General features: G+C 44.9%; 1 long non-coding RNA gene across 2 annotated transcripts; it reads left to right on the top strand.

Moving 5' to 3' along the window:
- The first annotated feature begins 3609 nt into the window (after positions 1-3609).
- Positions 3610-7289, top strand: LOC133923716 (uncharacterized). Of its 2 annotated transcripts, none has more exons than XR_009910658.1 (4): positions 3610-4410; positions 5323-5634; positions 5714-5839; positions 6581-7289. It is a non-coding gene; the product is annotated as an uncharacterized LOC133923716 (long non-coding RNA). The 2 variants fall into 2 exon arrangements; XR_009910657.1 differs by having other exon boundaries at positions 6576-7289.
- Positions 7290-21957: the final 14668 nt, after the last annotated feature.

Here is a 21957-nt window from a genome sequence, read left to right as displayed (position 1 = left end):
ACTAAATGATAAGGTATGTTTGGTTGGTATGGTGTTTTTAGATGAGATAATTTTTTTTTTTAGTATTTAGTTGGAGAACGAGAGATAATGATGGTTTTTAAAAGAGAATATTTATAAATGAGTAGATTTTAAAAGATCTCGAACATAGCTGTTCTCCTCGAAACAAGGATGACGGCGTGATTGAGATTTAAAATAAACTTGTTTCATCTCTTACTAAATAAATATTTTAAATCACCTCATTATTAATATATAGATAAGATCATCGCATTCCATTTCTACCGAACACTACTTAAATCGGCACCAAACACTCCCTAAATGGCCCGCTGAAACTGCACGGGGAGTTGGCGGATGGGTGCGTTTCCTTCCGCTCGGGCGGGGCGACCGTGGGGAAAGCGTGCTCGGGTGCGGTGGCCAACTTGCAATGCGCAGGTTTGAACAGTGATGTGTTTGACCACGCATGTTCCACTCCAAATGGAACCCAAAAAACGAGATGTGCACACCAAGTCAAAAGAGTTGCCTACGTTTGACATTCAGACACCACGATTAGGTCTATATACGTCAGCATTCAGAACGTATGCGCTGCCGGCCGGCCATCTTGTTTTCCTCCCACGTTTTGCTGCTGCCCAAGACGACGACACCATGGCACTACGGTTGGGCAGTGCTAGTAGTAGTTGAAACCATCTTCTTCGCATAATAATAGGCATAGCACTACTGAATTGAAACCATCTACACTACACGAAAGAGCAGCGACTCGGTCCCTCAATGAAATGGTAAAAGAATGAACTCCATCCGACGGATTCATCAGATCAGCGACGCCGCCTACAAAGGCAGACCAAAAGGGTCTGCAGATTCACATCTGTAAAAAAGACTGGTCTGAACCCTGGAGAATTAGAAATATTCAAGTGCCGTCCCGTCCCGCCTAACCCGCGATTGACTCATCAGTGAACGCCGCGCATGCATGTCCTGAAAAGTCTCGAGAGTTCATCCCGACCTCTACACGGCTTCGCATGTACTTGCAGCTGTGTCCGGCAAACTGAGAGAGGCCTGCACGACGCAGCTGCAGAAACACTTTGTAGCTGTGCAGTGAGTGCTGTATGATCTCGTCGCCTGATTCCAGCTCGGACAGCAGCAGCTCGTCTGGTGCTCCGATCCTGCGAACAAGGAGCTGGCGGCCAGTGAGCCCCTGCCCTGGCCGGCCCTCGGCCAATCTCCAATCATGCTTATTTCATTTCTTTCACTTTTCGATTGTTTTTATAAAAGAAAAGAAGAGAGAACCTGAGGTGAAGATGATGAAACAGAGAATTTTTTCGTGAAATGAACTATAAAAAACTTTATAAAAGTGTTAAGAGAGAACGAAAATCCTCTTAAAAACAGAATTTGCAAAGAAAAACTATTAGAGATGGTCCCGGGAAAGGCAGAGCACGGCTCGATTGACCTGTATGTAATTCGATCCTGCTGCCTGCTTGCCTGTTGGCACTAATCAAGTAGGCGCTGATTTGCTGTTGCCGTCGTGGTTGACACGGCAGGTCTGATTAGATAATCTTTGGGAGTACGAGCTAGTCTCACGGGAGGCACCGATGCAAGTTAGGCAGGAACAAATCATGGTACGGCTGCCTTGTATTTTTGTTCTGCTGGTGGCACGAATGCCTTGCTAAACAATACAGTAGGAAAGTGTGATTAGCTCGATGACGCCCCAGCTCAGTGCTGCAAACCTACAACTAATTCCAGTGTTGTACCAGCTGAGCTGCTTACTCGTATGGAGCGTGTACAATTACAAATAATATTGGAGGGATGGCTATCGTATTTTTACACGAGCAACACGCAAGAGATGATGAATCGAGCTGGCATGGATCGAGTGGAATCATTAAGGGCAAGCTGCTACCGTGCAATGCTAGCTATGGGATTTTATCTTGTCAAATTTGGAGCTGGAAGAGGAGGGAGGGAGGGAAAGGAAATGTGGGGGCTTCGCCGACTTAATTGTGTATTTAGTCGGAGGGCAAAGTTAGATGGATATGATTATTTTTTACAAAATGTAATAATTTAATTTCTGTTTGATTGGATAGGTAGTATGAGTCGGGTTTCTATTTGTTCGGTATGATTAGAGTGGATAGAATGAGTTAGTTTTCGTTTGCTTGGTGGGATTAATGTAGATAGGATTATTTATTCATATTTGTATGCAATCCATAAGCATTTAGATGAATTTGTGCATGGTTGAATTTGTTTAATTCAAATTAAATTAAAAGAGAATACCACATGAAATAATAAAAATATATAGAGAGCATTGCAAAGAAACTCTTTTTTCATAAAATAATCTAGGATTGGAAATATTTTTATTAATTAGTGCATCACATGAGAAGAATATTAGTGAATTATCTCAATTTTTTTATGAAATTATTTGAGAAATTAAAAATTACTATAAGTTATAAAAGTAGCCTTTTTAAAAAACAAATTAAATATTGACTCATGATTTTTATTAAAATAATTAAAACAGGTTGCTAATAAACTTCAGTCTACTTATAAAAATATTTATAATTTTTGACCTCTCTTATATTCTCAAATTTAATGGAAGTAGTTAAATAAAAATCACTAACACACGCGTACTTGACCTCGTCCGTAGCGGCATCCGGCACTTTTTCCCGGATCGGTTCCTCCAATATTCGAAGAAATATTTGGATCCTGAGCCACCAACCAAACACAGGACAAGACTAAAAACTAGCAACCGTGCTGGCTGCGCTATCCTCTTCATTAATTACGTGGGGATTAGTTGCAATGTTCCAACCATTGGTTGACCTTCGATCATACTCGCATGACGCGTGTTTGTCGACCTGGATTCCTTGCGCCCAACGCCTTTGTATCCAACTTTCACTCTGTGTCGGTTGCTCAGCAAACCGTCAAGTTGTTCTACTTCTCACCCAACGATTAGCGTTACTTCAAATCTGGCACAAATTCATCTCTCCATTCTTCATGTGAGAGAAGCTAGTACTAAATCTTTCTAAGGTCCTATCTGTTTAGGTTTTTTCTAGTTTCTCATCCTTAAAAACGAAAAGCCGAAACAAACACGTGGCTTTTGAATTCTTATTTTTTTTCTCCCCAAATGTTATCAACAGTTCTAGAAACAAATATGTTTGCTCTAAACGATAAGAGGCGTTGCAGATATTACACACTTTATTTAGTTCAAAAGCTATCAACCAAGTCATCCAACACTAAGGTTGACATATAGTCACCACTTCTATAGAAGTAACTTTTGAAAAAACAACCTCTCCAACGTCACAAGCTAAAAATAGCTTTTGAAAAAATATCAGCCAAACCAGCATGCCATAAAGTTACTAACTTGCACGAACCCATTTTTTTCCTGCAAAAGTTTGGTCTAAAAGAACCTTATGAACAGTAGGGGGAGTTCATTTGTCAATGGAGCCCACGAGCCGAATTAACAGAGGAGGAGAAGCCCATTACTTGTAGATTACCTAGCACTGCACTGGTCACGTCGGACGTAAGGCCCACTTATATGAACTGCGGGATCGAAGCCCAAAAGGCCGTCAAAATCCGCAGCCCGCTTCCACTGGTCGGCCTCATCAGCGCGCTTGCCTCTACCAGAGGTCCAGTTGCAGGCTGCCAGAACATCCCTTCCACTTGCCAAGTTGCCATTGCGGGCGCTTGGCTCTACTACCATAGCTTGCTTAGGAGCTTGGCCCTGGGTCTACACTGCTGTTGTTTCAGAGAAAGCGCGGCTACGAGTCACACACACTCTGGATGCCTCGATCGCGCCAAGGTGTTTGGTGTAGCGTGCTATAGCACGCTGCAGACACGCACGCAAAGTGTTCGACGAAACGCCGGCCAGTGACAGTGCCAATCAGCTACCATGTCTTCGCCGGTACTATGCTCCCTGTCGGTCTGCCTGTTCTACTGTGGTGAATTCCATTCCATTCTATCCCATAATTGTGATGCCGCTGTCCATTAATATAATGTCTGATCCCATCATCAACAGTTTTAGCCTCCTCTCACCTTGTCCACGCAGCTGTACTTCCACAGTGGCTGGCCATTCGGATTGGAGCATCTCAATGCTTTAGGACCAATTAATTTCTTGTTATCTGACAAGACTGTATCTTTCTGGTTGGTATGCCGGGCTTCATGTCCTCCACTATGCGAGCACAGCGTCTGTGCCGTGGGCATCAGCTGGTCACCACCGAAGCTCCACACTGGTGCCTCCACAGCATGCAGATGCCAAGTAAATCTAATCGACTGTCTTTCAAGTGGCAAGCAGCATCCTTTTCCAGAGTATAAATTGCGCAGCATCCGGGGAGCTGTATGGTCTGGACTGGAGTCGCCTTTTCTCATGTTCTTCGACACCAGAATTCAGCTCACTCCGTTACCAGCCTCGGTGCTTCATAGGTTGAAGGCTTCTCAGGGGAGGTAAAGCTTTGTAAGACTCTCAACGCTACTTCTGTAGAACCATACGTCTTATACTTCGATTCCCGAATGCTCCACATTGGATTCACTGACGCACTGCTGCTTGCTTAGCATGTATTCTCACTGCACATGACAGAATGCTGACTACTGCTGATCTATGCCACTAAACCATGTGGCGGTCAGCTCTATGCATCTTTACCTTTTGTGCTCATAAAGTCGCTCGCAATAGTTTCATAATCGAAGTGCTTTCTTGGATGCCTAAAAGCTACCAGCTAACTCTGTAGTTAGGTTGGCATCAGCTGTTCACAGTCTCCATCCTAGGAGAACGCACAGCTGGCTTCGTAAATAAAACACAGGAAGATGTTCCTGGTTCAACCTGTTACCCTTCTTCGAATACCCGACAGTTCAATCGTCCTCGACGTCCTTTTTCATGTCCAAATCCCACCACGAATGCCTGTCCCCATTTCTTTGTACATTCTTGAAGCCGGGAAAGCAACGCGACGCTGTTAAACAGCGACCTTACATCGCCAAAGTCCTTGCAGGCACTCTCTCAACATTTCCCAGCTGTCTTTGCAGTAATTGGAGGGTGCAGATAGCCAGTCCACTTCTCCCCACGGTGAAATATTGTTCTCTCAGAAAGAAGAAGTGTTCTACTCCCTTTTACTGTTTGTGGATCGGTGTCTGTCCTCATTGTTCAAGCAAACAAAAAAAGATTCTGATTGAACTACAAAAAGAGATATCAGAAGGAAAACACAACACACACTGAAGTTATACGTCTGAGAAAATTCAGGCAGGCAAAAGTCAAGTAGTTGTCTTATGTCTGTTTTGCATGATTTAATTACCTAGGGAAATGATTATTTTTGCTTTATGCTGCAAGTAAAATATCTTAATCCTGGTCCTTTGCCTTCCTTTCAGGTTTTCACCTGTGCCATCACTTGGAGGAACCGTTGAAAGTGGCTTTTCATCGACAAGCAGCAATATCTGTCTGCCTTGACTAACTGCTGTTTATGCGCACCTCTATGAGGATCTATCTCGCAACAAGTGCGCTCAAAGTGTCTGCACAAAGTGGTAGTGACTTCCAAGAACTTTGCATTTCCCCTAGTCTCACGCGGTGATGTAATTGGCCATGGAGTGGAGCATTTCCATTCCATCAGTGAACAAAACCTTTCAAAAGGTGGAATCATGTCACTATTTTGCTGGTCTATGCTATGACAACTTTCTCGCACGGTAAGCTTGTTTTCTCTTACTCGGTTCAAAGCATAGGAAAAGGAAGGGCATCTAAAAGGTTTGCCTCATCTTTCGGTAGCAACGCGGGAATTCAAAGGAGATAACATCTTGTGATCGAAAGTTGGCAAAAGGAAAAGGCCAGAAGTAGATTTCACAAATGGGGTTCTAGAAATTTTGGGCTCGCCTTGATCCCGTCATTCATAAGGTTAGTGATATGTCCAAATCAAATGAGCTGTCTAGATTCTATTGCTTCACGTTCAAACCTGCAAGAGTTTTTCATGTCAAATTTACTATTGTGCGGAGATGATTGTTCTTCTAGAAAAAGCTAAGCATATAGCTATTTTTAGATTCTTATACTCCAATTATCTCTTAAAATTTTGGAAAGTACTGCACCCTATTATATTTGAGATAATTCCCTGTGTACCACTGAATGCTAATGGAATTCTCGATTTTCTAGTGAAAAAAAATCATAGTTCCTTCCACACCACCAATTTAGTTTTTTCATTCCCTAAGTGGCACACATGGGATGTAAAATTAAGTTTTTCACCCCATGATGCGCATAAGGTTTTTTCTTGCTAATCGTGGAGGGCTTTTAAACTCTTTATGGCCCTAAAGTGAACTGAATTGCTCCTTAGAACACTGGAGAGCGAATTAAATGGCAAGGACTTTGTCTTCAGTAGCACACTCATCTCCCGGAATCATTGCAGTTTGCATGATAAAGAAAGAGAAATAGATTCGAGCATCATCATGCTACAATACACGATTCATTAGGCGGCTGTGTATGTACCATACATATCTCATCAGAAGATGCAGAATCTTGAGTTCCCGGGGACATGTTGCTTCCTCCTTTTTCTCCCTGTCCCTCAATATGTTCTTGCTGAAGTAGGAGCTCTTTTTTCTTTCTATACGAGGGTAACCTAACCTGTGTTGTTTATGTTTAGAGCAGTGGCAGTAAAAGAGAGAAGGGAGAGGACTAGGAGAGCATGATGGCGGTGAAGGACTCAAGAGAACAAATGGGCCCGTGGGGGAGGCCCGCGTGAGCCACAACAGAGGGGGCAGGAGGACGTATCGCTCACAGCATGTGGGCCCGTTTCTGTTGCCGTGGGTCACGCTGGGCTTTTTTACTTGCGGTGGGTCCGGTCTCTCCACGGCTCAGACACTTCACATGACCGTTGTCTTGGGGGTGCCACGTGGGCCCCATACGGTCGTAGGGCATCATCTCCCTCCCACGTGTGGTGTGTACGCAGCCATCCACCTGGTTAGTAGCGTGCATGCATGCATGCTTGCACTGCTCTACCGGCCATATTGTATGAAAGCTGGTAGAGTTTTCTTTTCTGGAAATCCTTGGACCTAGCTAGGTGTTAACTACGTCGACTAGCATGCATGATAGTGAGATGAATTATTATTCATGACAAGGGTGCCGCGACAAGTTAAGCTAGCTAGCGAAGAAGGGCCATCGTCCGTCCCCTCCTGGCCTGGCTGAATTCGGTAGCTAGGCTGACCATGGACCACGGATGTTTTCATCTTTCTCTGCTCTTCTTGCAGTCGATGTCCAACCAGAACGAAGATAATGGTCCTTCAAGTTGGACGTTTCAGCAAGGAGGAGCTAGCTAGAGACCTCTGCAACTACAAACATTTTAGCCGTCTTGCTTGAACTGGACACACCTTTGCATGGTGCATGCATCAGCTTCACAAATATATATATATATATATAGTACTCGGTTGTTGTATGACTGATAAAGACGGCTAGAGGGAAGAGAATATGTGTTTACTCCTTGTTCAGTCAATGTTCTTTAAAAATGTAGAAATAAAAACATAAATTTTAGAGAGATAAAATGATAAAAAAAAGTTTTAAGACAACGTGACTCACGTATAGAATATGAACTATAGACTATATTTAAGAACATTCCATGTGTTTTTGAGCATAAAAGTTTGAAACTCGAACAAAGAAAAAAAAACAGTTACCAAAAGGAGCAACTCTAAGTTGATAGTCTAGAGATAAAGAGATTCAAGATCCTCTTAAATACATGAGTATATGAACCTTTATATCTCTATTAACAGAAATAATTGCTTCACAAAGATGAAAAAACTGCACCTAAAAAAATCACAACCGAAAAAGAAAAACCTATAAACTTACAAGGGAACCAATAAAAAGACTAGAAATAAGGAAATTCAAGCATATGCAAAAATATAAACTTTACTATTTACAGATGTCAGTTTTATTTTAGACGAATTATAAGATTTTTCTTTCAAAAACTCTCATCTATTACATAGGCTAAGCATTCATCTTCGTATCCTCTAAAATCTTAACAATAGACTCTAAAATGAGTGACATAAGGGGCTCAAGTGGCTGATTCTAACTCTATCATAGTCCTATCAATCTATTTATAGGTCTAAGAAATTTGACCTCTAAATTTCGTAGCTTGTTACTACAATATCTTTCTTGTAGTACACTCCTATCTACCATCGAGAGTATTTTAGTATATTTCTTGCTACATCCATTGAATGGCTATGGTGAATTCATGACTTAGCTTCGCCTCGACGCAATCTTCGCGATTGTGCCATATACTCCTCCAATTCTCCTACAATTTTTAGACCGAACTGTGAAACTCTCTGCACACTTCTCAAAACTTGACTCGTCACTTGCTTACATCTTAAACAAGCGCTCTGATGTCAACATGTGTACTCTGTCTGGCGATCTCGACCGCCGGCAAGTCACTCCCGCTCCAGATCCCTCGGGCCGTCTTATCACTTGCACTGGTAACCTTTTTGCTTGATTTTTTCAATACGCCGTCTTTATCCTCCGTGCTTTATTTGACCTTCACGTGTATAGCTAGGATCACTCTTGACTTCACCGGCTTTCTTATCATCCGGCACCAAGCACCCATTTAACCCCGATCACCCGCCATTGACCACCAAATTGTATCTGTCACATGCACACCATGAGACAAATAAACACATTTCTCTAACTTGAACTCCAATTAATTCATAATCAAAATATTCAAACCAAATTCAAGCAATCCAAAACGATTCCGTGGGATGGTCGATGCTCCGTATCATATCGTTCTGCAGAGCAGATGGTGATCATGCAGCATGTGTTTGTGGCCGTCCATGTACAGTACGTACCTAGCTGACGTCGAAAATTAAAGTTCCAGGAATTAAAGATCTCGTGACATTATCGTGGGTGTTGGATCTCGTTTCGGCCCTGCCAAAAAATCTCCCATGCAATCCTTCCAAAAAAAATAAAAATCTCCCTCCCATCCCATGCATACGGTTTGAGCGTGCTTTCTTTCTCTTCAAAGGGACCATGCCCCATCCATAGGCTGGGGGTGCACGCGGGCGCTTCGCCGGCCGGCCGGCGGTTGCGCAACTGCCTGTAGTGCCAGGGAAGGTCCTGCAGCTGCATGTGCGATCCATGGCCATGCATGCACTCGCACTCGCACTCGCCCAATGTGGCAGTGCAGTTATGAAACGAATCGATGGACGGTGATGCGATGCCGATGCGTGGACTTAAACCTCTGTTCCGTGTGGTGTGGTGTGGGCCTCCTTTTCAGGTTGAGATCCAGAAATTATGGGCCTGAGAAGTAGGTAGGTAGCAGGCAGCGAACGTGCAGTGCACCCATATGCAGCCACAAGCATGCATGCCTAGGAACAGAGCGACTCTTGCTACTTGTAGTAGCAGATAGTCCTCCTAGAATCATGATTAGCAATAAACCTCTTTTTTTGCGAACATGAAACAATAAACTAGTTGGAGTAGCATCTAATCTAACGAACAGCCATTTCACTGTGGGCGAAGACTCCATGCATGGCAAAAACATGTACGAATCACCTCTTGCTTGCATTGCATATAATTTATGGGTCCGATAGCGGAGGCGAGGACAGGCTCGTAATTTACCGGGCGGTGGTGCGAAATGGGTGACCACAGCATCTCCGTGGTGGGCCCTCCGTGTCCCCCCGCCCCATCTCACGTCCAAAACGTGACCTTACCAGCTAGTAGCTGCTGAGGCAGGCAGCTCTAACAAGCTTGTCTCTCTCACTCTCTTCTCTCTCTGAGCTGGTAAGCTCTTTCCATCCAATCCATGGTAATATAAACCCCTCTCCCTCTCCGGCCCCTAGCTAAGCTAGCTAACTACTATCATGCACATATCAGATCAGAAACCAAGGCTCTTGCTAGAAGGCGCTTGCTTTCTTCTTCTTCTTCTTCTACTTCTTGGTTCAGGAAGCTAGTGGAGGACTCCAAAGGGATCGCATTGATCTCACCTGCCGCGCATAGCTCGCCGCCGGCATGCACCAAGCACGTACGCCTCACAGATACGTGCGTGCATGGCTGCGCGCGAGGGACAAGATCAGTGCAATCCCTTTGGAATTTTCCACTCGCGCCTCCGCACGTACGTACTATACGCGCCTCCATCGGTCTCCACCCCGACGACGTTCCGCCCACGCGCCAACGTCGTCTGTCGCCCGCCAACGGCGCCGGTGCAACGACGTCGTCGGTCGGCTAGGTACGGTACGCACACCAACATGCATGCATGGATTGGAATTTGGAGATCGATCGAACTACACACATCGCTCACCGGTAGCGGTAGGGGTTCGAGTCCTCAATTAAGGACTACGCAAGCTGGTGGATTTTACGTTAATCTCCAGCATAATATATAATGGCTTCGCGAGGTAAGTTTTGAATTACTATAGTTCGATCGTAGATGTAATTAGACAGGGAGTCTATGATTATGGTTTGATTGCAACAGTTTCATGCATGCTTGCTTGCTTTTATTTGCCCTGCTGATTCTTCATTTCTGTTAGTTTACCAAATTCGATGTAATTTTGCTTCAAACATACATAGCATATGCAGATGTGCCCATGAATCATGCATGTGTGTAGAGCTATTTCCTTGAGAGGATTTTTTTTTTTTAAAAACGGATTAATAGCCTCGAAAGGATTACTTGTTTGGGAAAATTTGGGAGGAACTATTCCTTGCAACTTTCAAGGATCGTCACTGTTCAAACTTAATTTGCGCTCGGTGCCGAAGTGGTTCAAGTGACGCATAAATGGAAACAAAAGGATAGTGGTCAAGAAACGTGGATCATCGGTTTTGCATAAACTTTACACGAAAAATCTCAAGCATGTTGGCAATTTGCATTTCGTCTTTTCTTCCTTCTCTTGCTCAGATGATGGGTTACTTAATTATCTTTTGCCCAGTTCCCGTCTCGCAGCTCATAGCTAGCATATATGCCCGAATAATTGTCATCTTTCTCTTTCAGAACATAGGCCGGCGCCGTCCTGCTATGTTTCCCCATACGCAACAAAACAGAACAATTTCAGACGAGGAAAATATATAAAACATAAAGGAATGAGTCAACATATAATAATATAGACGAGAGATCTGCTCTTTCAAAAAAAATATATACAAGAGAGATGATCTTGCTGCACAATATTATTCCGAAATTCCGAATGGCGAGTGCGTGGACTATTTTATATATATGTGCAATTGCATTCTGAACGTAACCTATATAATTACTCGTTGGTTTATGAATGCTGCATGAGTTACTAACGTGTTTAATTTCTGTACGTATAAATAAAAAAAGTGCATACACATCATATATAATATCTGGAGTGATATATGGCAGAAACTCTCTCGCCAGTTAGGGTAAAAGATGCAAGCCCCAGACAAGTTCCATTTATATACGAGGATTCAATTCAATATATGTGCCTGCTGCAGCGCTCGCTCTCGCTGTCGGTCAGTCCAACGTAACTGTGCATAGTATTCGTCCTTTCTCCTTTTCGAAATGCCAAACTTATTCCTCAGACACTGTACTCGCACTAGTGCACGGATATATGCATGTTGGCTAATTAATTTATTATTGCCTGCACGTTAATTTCTTTCTTTTTTTTCCTTCTTTTTTCTCAAACACTTGCTTGCTTGTTTCTGATCTAGACAGTAGGGATATAAGTATTTTTTCTCTTAATACACAGGAGAGCTACACACCTTTAGATTAAGATATAAGTAGTATCAAATACAAATCACAACGATCTTAGGAAGGTCTCAAGGCTGGAACCAGGTTATTTCGTAGGAATTTACAAGACAGGGTTAACAACGATTTAGTGGGAGTACAGACGCTGGTCAGCCAGGGAAGCCGAGATCCTGCAGCCGGGATATATGTAAAAGTATAAGTAACGTCGCGGGCGATTTCATGTAATTAGTGAGAAATCTGAAATAAGTAATGATCTTTAAGTCGATATATATATAAATAAAAGAAAAAAAAGAATGAATGAATGTTACATATATAGACACGAAATACTGGAAAAGGTTAGACACCTGTACGTATGAATAGCCGCTAGCTGTGCATGATCTAGGTAGGCAGGTAGGTAGGTTTAGATAGAATCGAGCAGGCGCACGACAAGGCGATAAGTTTTGCAGGAGGAAGAAGAAGCAGAGGTTTCCGTCAGTACGTACGCACGACGACTGTGTGCATGTCCGGCTGTCACTTGTACTGGGCATGGATTAAACAAGGCAACACTGCAATGTATTTTTAATGATGGGATAAAATTATGCAGATGCATATAGGCAGAGAGCTGAAAATCAGTATGCAGACGCTCATCAACCTCCGCTGCAATTGTAACACAACAGCCAACTGCGTTGGGCCTTGCTTCCACGCGGAAAGGCCTAGTCCGGTCCGTTTCCACTTGTAGCTGGGCCTTGGGTTCGGCTGTGAACGGAAAGAGTGCGACGCTGATGGAGCATCGCAAGTAGTGGAGTTTTTTATTTTTATATTTTTCGATTAAAAATTTAAATAAATAGATTTTTCGTGGAAAAAATTACAAAACTATACGTATGCAACCCCTAAGAGAACTGCAGACGATTAGGCCTGCTTATCGCCCTCGGGGAGGGAGGGCGGCTACAGCGTGCCTGCCCGAGCTGAGGCCTTACCGCCCCCTGAGAGAGCGGTTACGGTTCCTTGCCGCCCTCTGAGGGGTTAGTAAGGTGGCTGCCCACCCGCCTCTTCCCTTCCCCCCTCCTTATAAAGGCAAAAAATGAGGAGAAATCCTCATTTTAATCCAAAAAAAGAGAAAGCTCTGAAGAGGGAGGAGAGGAGAAGAGAGGAGAGGAAAGGAAGAGAGCGCGGCGAAGCTCTGCTGTATTTGATCCGCGGATTTGAAGATCACTTTCTAGTAAGTTTTTCTATACTTTTATTGTTGTTAATTAGTACAGTAGTACTGTATGACATAGGTTCTAGACATGTATGAACTAAGGTTTAGAAAATGTTGTATTTAGTAGGAAATTATCAATTTTACTTACGACATGTTAGGATAGCAATGAAATACAAAATATTATTTGTAGTATGTTAGTTTTGAATATGTAGATTGTATAGAGTAATAATTGTAGGGTAGTATTATGTGACATAGGAATTAGCACTGTATGATAATGGTATGACCTTGGATGTAGCGTTTAGAAAATGGTAGTATACTGTGAATATTAATTCCGACATGATAGGATAGCTATTAAATGTAAATTGTATAGAGTAATATTTGTAGGTTAGTTTGGGTAGAGGTATTATTGAAGAACCTATTGTTAGGTATGAATCGGTGTCGGTAAATTTTTTATTTCCGATACTGAGAAATATAGTTCATCGGTCTTAACATTAGTTATATTTGCGGATGTTTCCAGGGATGACAGATAAATTAATTTTTCAGATATATTATGGTGAGGGTGAAATTAGGTACGGTCCTAACGGTGTAGATCTATCTGAATTTCGTCATGTCATGAAGGGTCTTAGTAAATCTAATGAGAGGACTATTATGGGTGTGTGCAAGTGGCTCATGCGGTTTTCCCAACTGGATCCGTAGCAACATGATCTTAAGCTGAAAGTTGTCCTAAGTTGTGCTAGTCATGGATACTTTGGCGAGCTGGTTTAGATTGAAACCACATCAACTTGGACGCAGTATATAGATATATCTTGTGAACATAGTCTGCCTCTGATTTTGTTAGCTGAGGCATACCTAAAAGATCAAACGGAGGTGAACTCTGCGGAAGCAGTAGCGGGACCAAGTGAGGCTGTGGAACATGAACCAGACCCGGTAAATGTCGGGACCAAGGCAGATATTGAGGATATTCCTGAGATGCAACCGATGGGTGTTGCCGATGAGGGGGAGCATATCCCTAGCATAATTGAAGAGATGGAGTTGAAGGATCAAGAGCTGGAGGAAGCCGTTGCCGATGGGGATTCATCTGACGAGGAGGATAATGCTCCAGTGCCTGCAGAGTGAAGAGATTACGAATTTTCAAAGCTGGTGGTTAGCGAGGCTGATTGGACACCGTGACAGTACTATAAGAACGAGGTGTCTCAGGGTGCTATGTACCCTACAAAGGAGATTGTTATTGATGCAGTTAAATTCTGATCGTTGTCTCTTCGGAGGCAATTCAAGATTGTTAAATCCAGTAAAATAGAGTATAATGAGAAGTGTTTGGTGCCTCAATGTCCTTGGCGGGTGCACGCATTCAGATGGAAATGGGTAGACTACTGACAATGCTCAATAGTCAAGGAACATAATTGTCACATTAAGGAAATAGAGTTCGTCCACTGGAACCTGTCATCTACCTTTATTGCTAATATTATGTATGAGGAGATTGTGAACAACCTAAGGTATGAGCCACGATCAATAATCCGTGTTATTGAGTAAAGGTTTTAGTACACAATAAACTATGCGAAGGCATGGAGGACGAAACAGAAGGCTATTGAGATGAGGTTTGGACCATATGAAGATTCATATCACAATCAACCTGGTCAATTAGCCACAATATGTGGAAGGAACCTAAACAGTTACTATGATATCAATCATTACCCCTCCACTGATGCGAAGTACAGTGGGAAACGAGTATTGCAACGTGCTTTCTTTGCATTCACTGCAACCATCAAAGCATTTCGGTATTGTTGACCCATCATTTGCCTGGATGAAACATTCCTGACTGGGAAGTATAAAGGACAGATATTGTCTGTAATTGAGGTCGACGGTAACAAACAAGTCCTGCCACTGGGGTTTGCTTTCGTGGAGAATGAGAACGGGGACAACTGGTATTAGTTCCTTGAGCGGGTGAAACATGCTATTGTTCTGGACCGGCCAGATGTGTGTCTGATTCATGATAGACATGCAGGGTTATTGCAGGCTTTGCTGGATATGCAATATGTTAGTGTTCGACGGGGTGTAGCTGCACAGTGGCCCGACCTAAAGAGCAGGTGGTGCATGCGCCATATGGGTGCAAACTTCTACAGACAGTTCAAAAACAAAGAGTTGATGAAGCTTTTTAAAAAGTTGTGCAGTCAAAACCAACAACAGAAGTTCAATGCCCTGTGGGCAAGATTGGACAAACTAACTCTGAAAGAGACAGCGGAGGCTGCACCCACTGGTGATGAACCGATAGCTCTTGGATCTCTCCCAACATATACTTCGCAGATAGTAAGGAGGTCAGGGTCAGTTATTAGGAGCTTTTCACAGTGGATACGTTATGAGCCAAATAAAAAATGGGCTTTGCTATACGACAGTGGTGGGGCAAGGTATGGAATAATGACAACCAATCTTGCTGAGGTTTATAACTGGGTCATGCGAGAAATGAGGTCCCTCTCACTTGTTGGAATTGTAGAATGCATTTTGCATGTGACTTGTAAATACTTTATTGATCGGTACACAGCTGCTAAAAATGTAATGAAGGATAATCGTATGCTCTATGGACATATGTAAGTATATGGAGAAGGCCACAAAGAAGGCTCACATGCATCGCGTAAATCAAGATGGGACTGTGGAGCATAGGTTCAGTGTCCTATGCCGGGATAAGGGTCGGAGGGGTGGAAGACATGAGCGGCGTGTGCAAGAGTGCGTGCTTAGGAGTGGGACAAGCATTTGTACTTGCCAGAAGCCACAATTACTCCATAAATCTTGTACACACGTCATAGTTGCGTGTGCGGAGCACAATATGTTTCCTAGGCAATATGTTTGAAAGTATTTCATGAATGATCAAATACTGAACACCTGGAACCATGAGCTATATGGTTATGATATTGTTGACACTTTTACAAGTAATCCAGGACCTTTACGAATCTATATGCCTGATTTGGAAAAGATGAAGAACGCACCGGATCGTCGATAAACTCGCCGGATTCGCAACGATATGGATGAATCCGAGGCGGGTCCTAGAGTCAAGCGATGTAGTCAGTGCAATGAAACAGGTCATACGTACAAGTATTGTCTAAAAATGCATATGTTGTGTAGATGAGTATTATGACGCGTTTTAGTGTGATTGTATTTAATGTAGCTTGCTGTCTTAATTGTACTTCACTGTTTAGCATTTGAACATTTCATTTGTAAGTACATGTCGTAATATATTCATGTTGCATATAGTTGTAAAGTGATTTTGCATTCAACATATTTTGTTCTTGTCTACTCGTTGCAATGTATTAATGTTAATGTCGTTCAAATGCAGATATGGCGGACCCTGCAATCCTGAGCTTCTCGACCCTGCAGTGGACAAGAGGCACCATAGCTTCTTGTCCAATGTATTAATTATTTTCAGCCCTAGGTTTTTATATGTTTGAATTCAAATAGAGTTAAAAGAAAAATATCACATGAAATTATAAAAATACATATAAATGGAGCATTACAAAGGAACTCACTTTTTTACCATATAACCTAAGGCTGAAAATAATTTTAAAAATTAGTTCATCATATAAGAAGAATATTCGTGAATTTTTCTAGATTTTTGAGAGAGCGGTAAGGCCTGTGCTTGCCAACGTGGCATCCTTACCGTCTTTTGAAAGGGTTGCAGCTCTTGGAGAGAGCGGTAGACGTCTATTTATGTAAATTTTTTCATCCGGGAACTATTTATTTAATTAAGTTAGAAAATGTAAAAATAAAAAAACTCGCGACGCTGATGCATTGAGGAGCATCGCAAGTAGTGTATGAAAACCGCGCTCACGGTTGCGTTGCAATGCAATGCAGTGCTTGAGATTGACCGCGGTCACTGTTGGTATCTTCCGGCCTTATCCGGAACTATACTACTGGTGGTGGACCGGCCCGGTGGATAGATTGCAAAGCAAAGCCCCCCATGAACGCATGCAGGGCGCTCTTCATATATGCACGCGCATGGCCGCCCCCCCATGAATAAGCTAGCTAGCTGGCTAGCTAGCTACACAAGTTGATCGCTGGACCTGGACGGGACAGCCATTTGCAGCGAAAGGTTTCCACGACAGCGCCGCCTGCCGCGCGCACGACCGTTTGTCCGGCGACCGCCGGGGCCCAAGGCACAACTTGGCCGAGCTACTTGCGAGCTGCCGCGCTGTAGCAGTACGCGTACTTGTCGAGCTAGAGCGGTGTCGTCGGCCTCCGCGCGCGAGCGTCGACATGGTGATGATCGCTCAAGTGTGGCGCCGCTGCATGCCACACGTACTCCATGCGCTTGCATTGTTGCGAGGAGAAAGGGACGCCACTTGGAATGGTACTTGTTTATCTCCTCGCGAGGAATCATGGAATATATCTTGCGTCAACTTGCGAGCAGCGAGGTCGCTACGCGTCGAACGATTGGGCATGCTTCTCTCCTCTTGGATATTTTCTTGGTGACTTTTGGCTAGCACAGAGGCTAGCTAGCACGCACAAGCATATCGGCACCGGTTTGAAATTAGCTTTACTGCTCATTTTTAATCGTTACTGATTACTCGATACTGATAGTTAGATTTAATATTAGTTTTACTGCTAGTTTTATAATCGATACTGATTACTCGATATCGATAGTCACTGACTATCAGTGCCGGTTCTAGACCCGGAATAAATACTCAACATCACTGTCGGTTCGAGACTCGAACCGGCACTGATGGTATTTTTGAAAAATAAGAAGAAAAAGATGACCCGTGGGTGCGGCGCCTTGCGGCGACGCCGCACCCACTCGTCGCCACGGCCGCTCCGCCACACACGCCCTACAGAAAAATGCAACAACACGAAGGCAGCCGTCACAAATCCGCTGCGCCTAGGATCCCGCAGCGAGCTGAGCCGGGTTCGCACGAGCCGGACCGAGCTCCCTCCGCCTAAGCCCCCACCAACCCCAGGCTCGTCACGCTGGACCGAGCTCCCTCCGCTGCACAGTACATTGAAGAGGATGGGATGAGATTGGATCAAATGAAGGCATACTATTACCACCACCAGCAAATCCAATCGGATGGGAGACGACAGGGAGAGAGAGATTGGGTACTCACATCTTATCGGATGGGATTGGAGCCGAATCCATCCTAAGCAAAAGCAATCGAAGGGAGAACCAAATCTGAATCCAAATCCAAATCCACCCAAAGCAACCAAGGGAGAAAGAGAGATGGAGCGATGCGCTCTTCTAGGCAGTGGTGATGGAGTGATGTGCTCTCCCTAAGCAAAGCAACCAAAGTGAAAAAGAGAGATGGAGGCATGGAGCGATGCACTATCCCAGGCAGTGGTGATGGAGAGATGTAGTGATGCGGCGGCCGTGCCTAGACCTGAAGAGGAGTGGTGGGGGTGAGGTAGTTGAGAGAGAGAGAGGAGCAAAATAAGGTGAGGACTTAGATATTTTTGTCGTGACCGGATGTGAGTCGCGAACCAAAAAATGAAGTGAATGTAAATTTCGGGTCCGTCTTCACTTCAGTGTCAGGTGTGGATGGAACCGACACTATTAATCACTATCAGTGCCGTTTCTAGCTAAGAACCAGCACTGACAGTGACTATCAGTACCGGTTCGTTCCGGCTCACTCATTTTTCGTGCATGGGATATTAAGAACCGGCACTGATACATCTTTAGTTCCGCAGTAACCGGTACTGATGGGACGCTACCTTTGATCGATTTTGTAGTAGTGTAGGCATTTCCTGGCCAGGTATCTAATTGGCACACGCGATTTCAAATAGCAAAACGACAATCTTACGTGTTAACAGGTCTCTTTCTTCCCCGCCTTCGGCGACTGGCCCCATCTCTCCTTCTTCGGCGACTCACCCCCGCCCTGCCCTCCTCGGCTTGCTCGTGCCTCTCCTCCTTCTTCTCTGACAAGCTCGCCCCCACCTTGCCCTCCTCCATCGTCTCCGGTGGCTTGCCGCTGTTAATCTGCCACCGTCGCCTGCCGCCACGCTAACCTAACGTTGCCAGACAGTTGCTTTGCCACCCCGCCGCCAACATCGCTTACCAGCGGTCCTCCACCGCCTGACCGGCGGCGCCCTCACCGCTTGACCTTAGCCTGCCTCCTCCGTCTCACCGGCCGCCACCCCGAACCTCCCTCTAGTCCCACCAAGACCCCGAATCCTAATCCTAATCCGGACCTCCATCGCCGCCCACCCACCGTGATCAATTCGGACACAGACGAGCACACCATGACTTTCCAAATCACACGCGCTCGTATCAGTCTTTTCCATCCTGGCCGTTGAGGTGAATCGACTAGCCAGTGGGCTGGCTACTATCGGATGCTGGGATAATGTCCGCCCTTGCCTTGATCGATCGCAATTACGACATCGTGTAGATGTGCTGGCCTGATATATGGGCTCAGCGCGTGCGTGCGTACGCACACTACGCCGACCTGCCTTCCGGCCATGACTGCTCAACCACAGATCGGTCCATCATTGGAGTGGCGAAAGAGACAGATCGATCATATGCTCGATCATATTAATTCTCCACTCCGCGCGTAGTGAAGGAATGAAGGATTATTGATCGATATATGAGATCATGCAGATCATTCGAAATCCTTCGTTCAACAAATATAGCTTGAATAGTTGAATTCCATGTACCGTCCTACTCTTCGCCCTCCGTACCGTCAAACTAAGTTATTTTGATTTACCGACAGTACCCTAAAGTTGTTATATTGTTTCAATATAACTAGCTTCAAACATTTTCTCAATTTCTTGCGAGTTTTCATCAACTCCTTTATATATAACATTTGCCATATGGGGCCTACTAAGCATGGTGCTGTTATTACAAATATCAAGCGCCATAATGAAGATAACGGGAGGGCGTCAATGAAAATAAACGTAACACTACACCATAGGTTCTTAACTTTATTTTCAATTCCTCCCCCTTTTTTTTTTGGGTTAAAAGGTCATTTGTTTTCGCTACGTTTTCATATCGATCTCTTATCCATAGGTTCTTAAATTGAGTCAATTGTAGCTATACTTTTTTTTTTGAGAGGCTAAAGTTTCAAATTTTAACTCAAAGTCTACAGCTTTAATCATAACATAAAAGAAAAATAATCGGTATTGCATCAACCATTGAAAGTTCACTGATTAGCGAATGCAACAAAAAAGAGCAGCAAATAATAGTATATTTGGTTGCCCGAATCTTCTTTTGCCTGTCTCGGTGGATGTATATAATATCAGAGAGAATCATATTTAGTTTAGTTTCTTGTATCTACTATTTCAGTTTGATTCGACGGATGCAAATTAAATATATGGTCTCATCCTGTTATAGAGATGTGCTTTTTTGAGCCAATCCAAGCATGACATGATACGACACAACCTAAGCCAAGCATGACATGACACAAGCACAGACTGGCCGGGTTGGCTCGATACGATTCATGGACCGTGTCAGGCCTTGATATGAGGCACCATGGTGGCCTGGCTTGGCACGAAAAATGATTTGTGCCTAGGTCGGTCCGGCACAAAAAATCGCCCGATTGCGTACACAGAGGCCGGATTTCAGACACTTGACGACATGAAGCAAAAGTGGCTTTGCCTTCGCGTCATAATGCACGGGACCATCCCGGTTTCTCTATTCGAAATCGCCAAGAACCTAATCAATGATGGGTCCAATAGCAATGCTCCTCCTCCTCCTCCCCACCGCCTCCGCTGGTGGCAGACAGACGCTAGTGTTCATCCTTGAGGGCCAAGTCCAACATGGACGATCATGGCGGCACAACCAACAGCACATGGGACGGCGCCGTCCTTCCCAAATGCACTCCCCTTCCCCACATCCTTCGCCTCTCCTCGGACCTCCGCAGGGAGGAGGCACGCAAGCCGCTCCATTACGGCATCGACCTCCACAACATCCTCAGCGTCGGCCCCCACATGCCCTTCTCTCGCGCCATCCTGCACTCGCACTCACTGCCATCGGATACCATCGTTGGGCTCGTCCCCTGCGTGTAGGGCACCACTCCCATCGCCCATGCTGGGGAAGGCGAACAACGATCTGCTCTGGATCATCGGTGTCGGGGCGGACACCTGGCGCATCATCTTCCGCGTGCTATTGTAGGACGCATACATTCTGGGAATGGCTTGATGTGCTTGCCGCCTCCACCTCGGCGCGGTCAACAAGAGGGAAAACGTCAGTGCACTATTGGGGTCCGCCGCATCTGGCATGGCGATGGCCGCCGTTGCCTTCATGGGCTTGACCATGGATTTTGCCTGCGTGGGTGGCAGCTTGCTAGCTGCCTCCGCCAAGGTCTCCAGCACTAGATGCGATCATGACCGCAAGCATTCACTGTGTGCTGCCACGCTCGTCCTATCATCCGCACTCACCGGCATTTGATGGAGGTGATGGTGGGATGTACCGGCGTGGTGCTAGCTACGGAGGAAGCGAGTAGTAGGGGGCCAGGGGCTGACGTGTCAGAGAAGACGTCGGGTGCCTGAACGTGGAGCTCACCCGTGTAGAGGCTGAGATGCGGATACATAGAGTTGTGGGTCACGTTCGACCTGCGCAACACCGGTTACTGTCGATACTTCTCACCGACGCCCGTCTTCTACCGCCGGTAGGTGGCTACGGCTTAGCCAAGAATGGTGCCGAGCCTATGCTAGCCTGGCACAACGCAACCCGTCTTGCCTTCGTGTCATGCATGTGCCTTGTTAGAAGCTCATCATGCCAGCCCGACACAGCCTGAACAACATCTCATACCGTCCTGGTAAGAACTAAAGGGCCAAAGGCTCGAAAGGGCCTTGTTGGGTCGACCTGTCATAACCAAAGTCCCAGCTCTACCTAGGAGTGAAGCTGTGTAGCCTGGCCCTTATTAGTGCCACAAAATCTACGAAACCTTATTTGGGGAATCAAACACACCCTAACAAACCAGCACTAAAATACCTAAAAGAAGTTTCACCGTACTGAAAAGAGGGAAATAGTTCTCGAGCAACATGTTTGTGTTTTGACTCATAAGTGAGCCACCATCCAAATGAATTGAGCTCTTTGATCTTCTGTTTTGCAAAAGAGCTGTACAGACATGTTGCACGCGTAGGCATATAATAGCAGCGCTCCCAAATAGTAGTCATCACGACCTCCTGGCAGGTGGGTCAGCATAGGAGGCCCTTCCATGCACTGTAGCGTGGGGCGCGGATGGACTACTGGCCGGGCAGCGA

This window comes from Phragmites australis, chromosome 7 (assembly GCF_958298935.1).
Source record: "Phragmites australis chromosome 7, lpPhrAust1.1, whole genome shotgun sequence".
Taxonomy (NCBI): domain Eukaryota; kingdom Viridiplantae; phylum Streptophyta; class Magnoliopsida; order Poales; family Poaceae; genus Phragmites; species Phragmites australis.
This window is presented reverse-complemented; position numbering and strand designations above follow the sequence as displayed.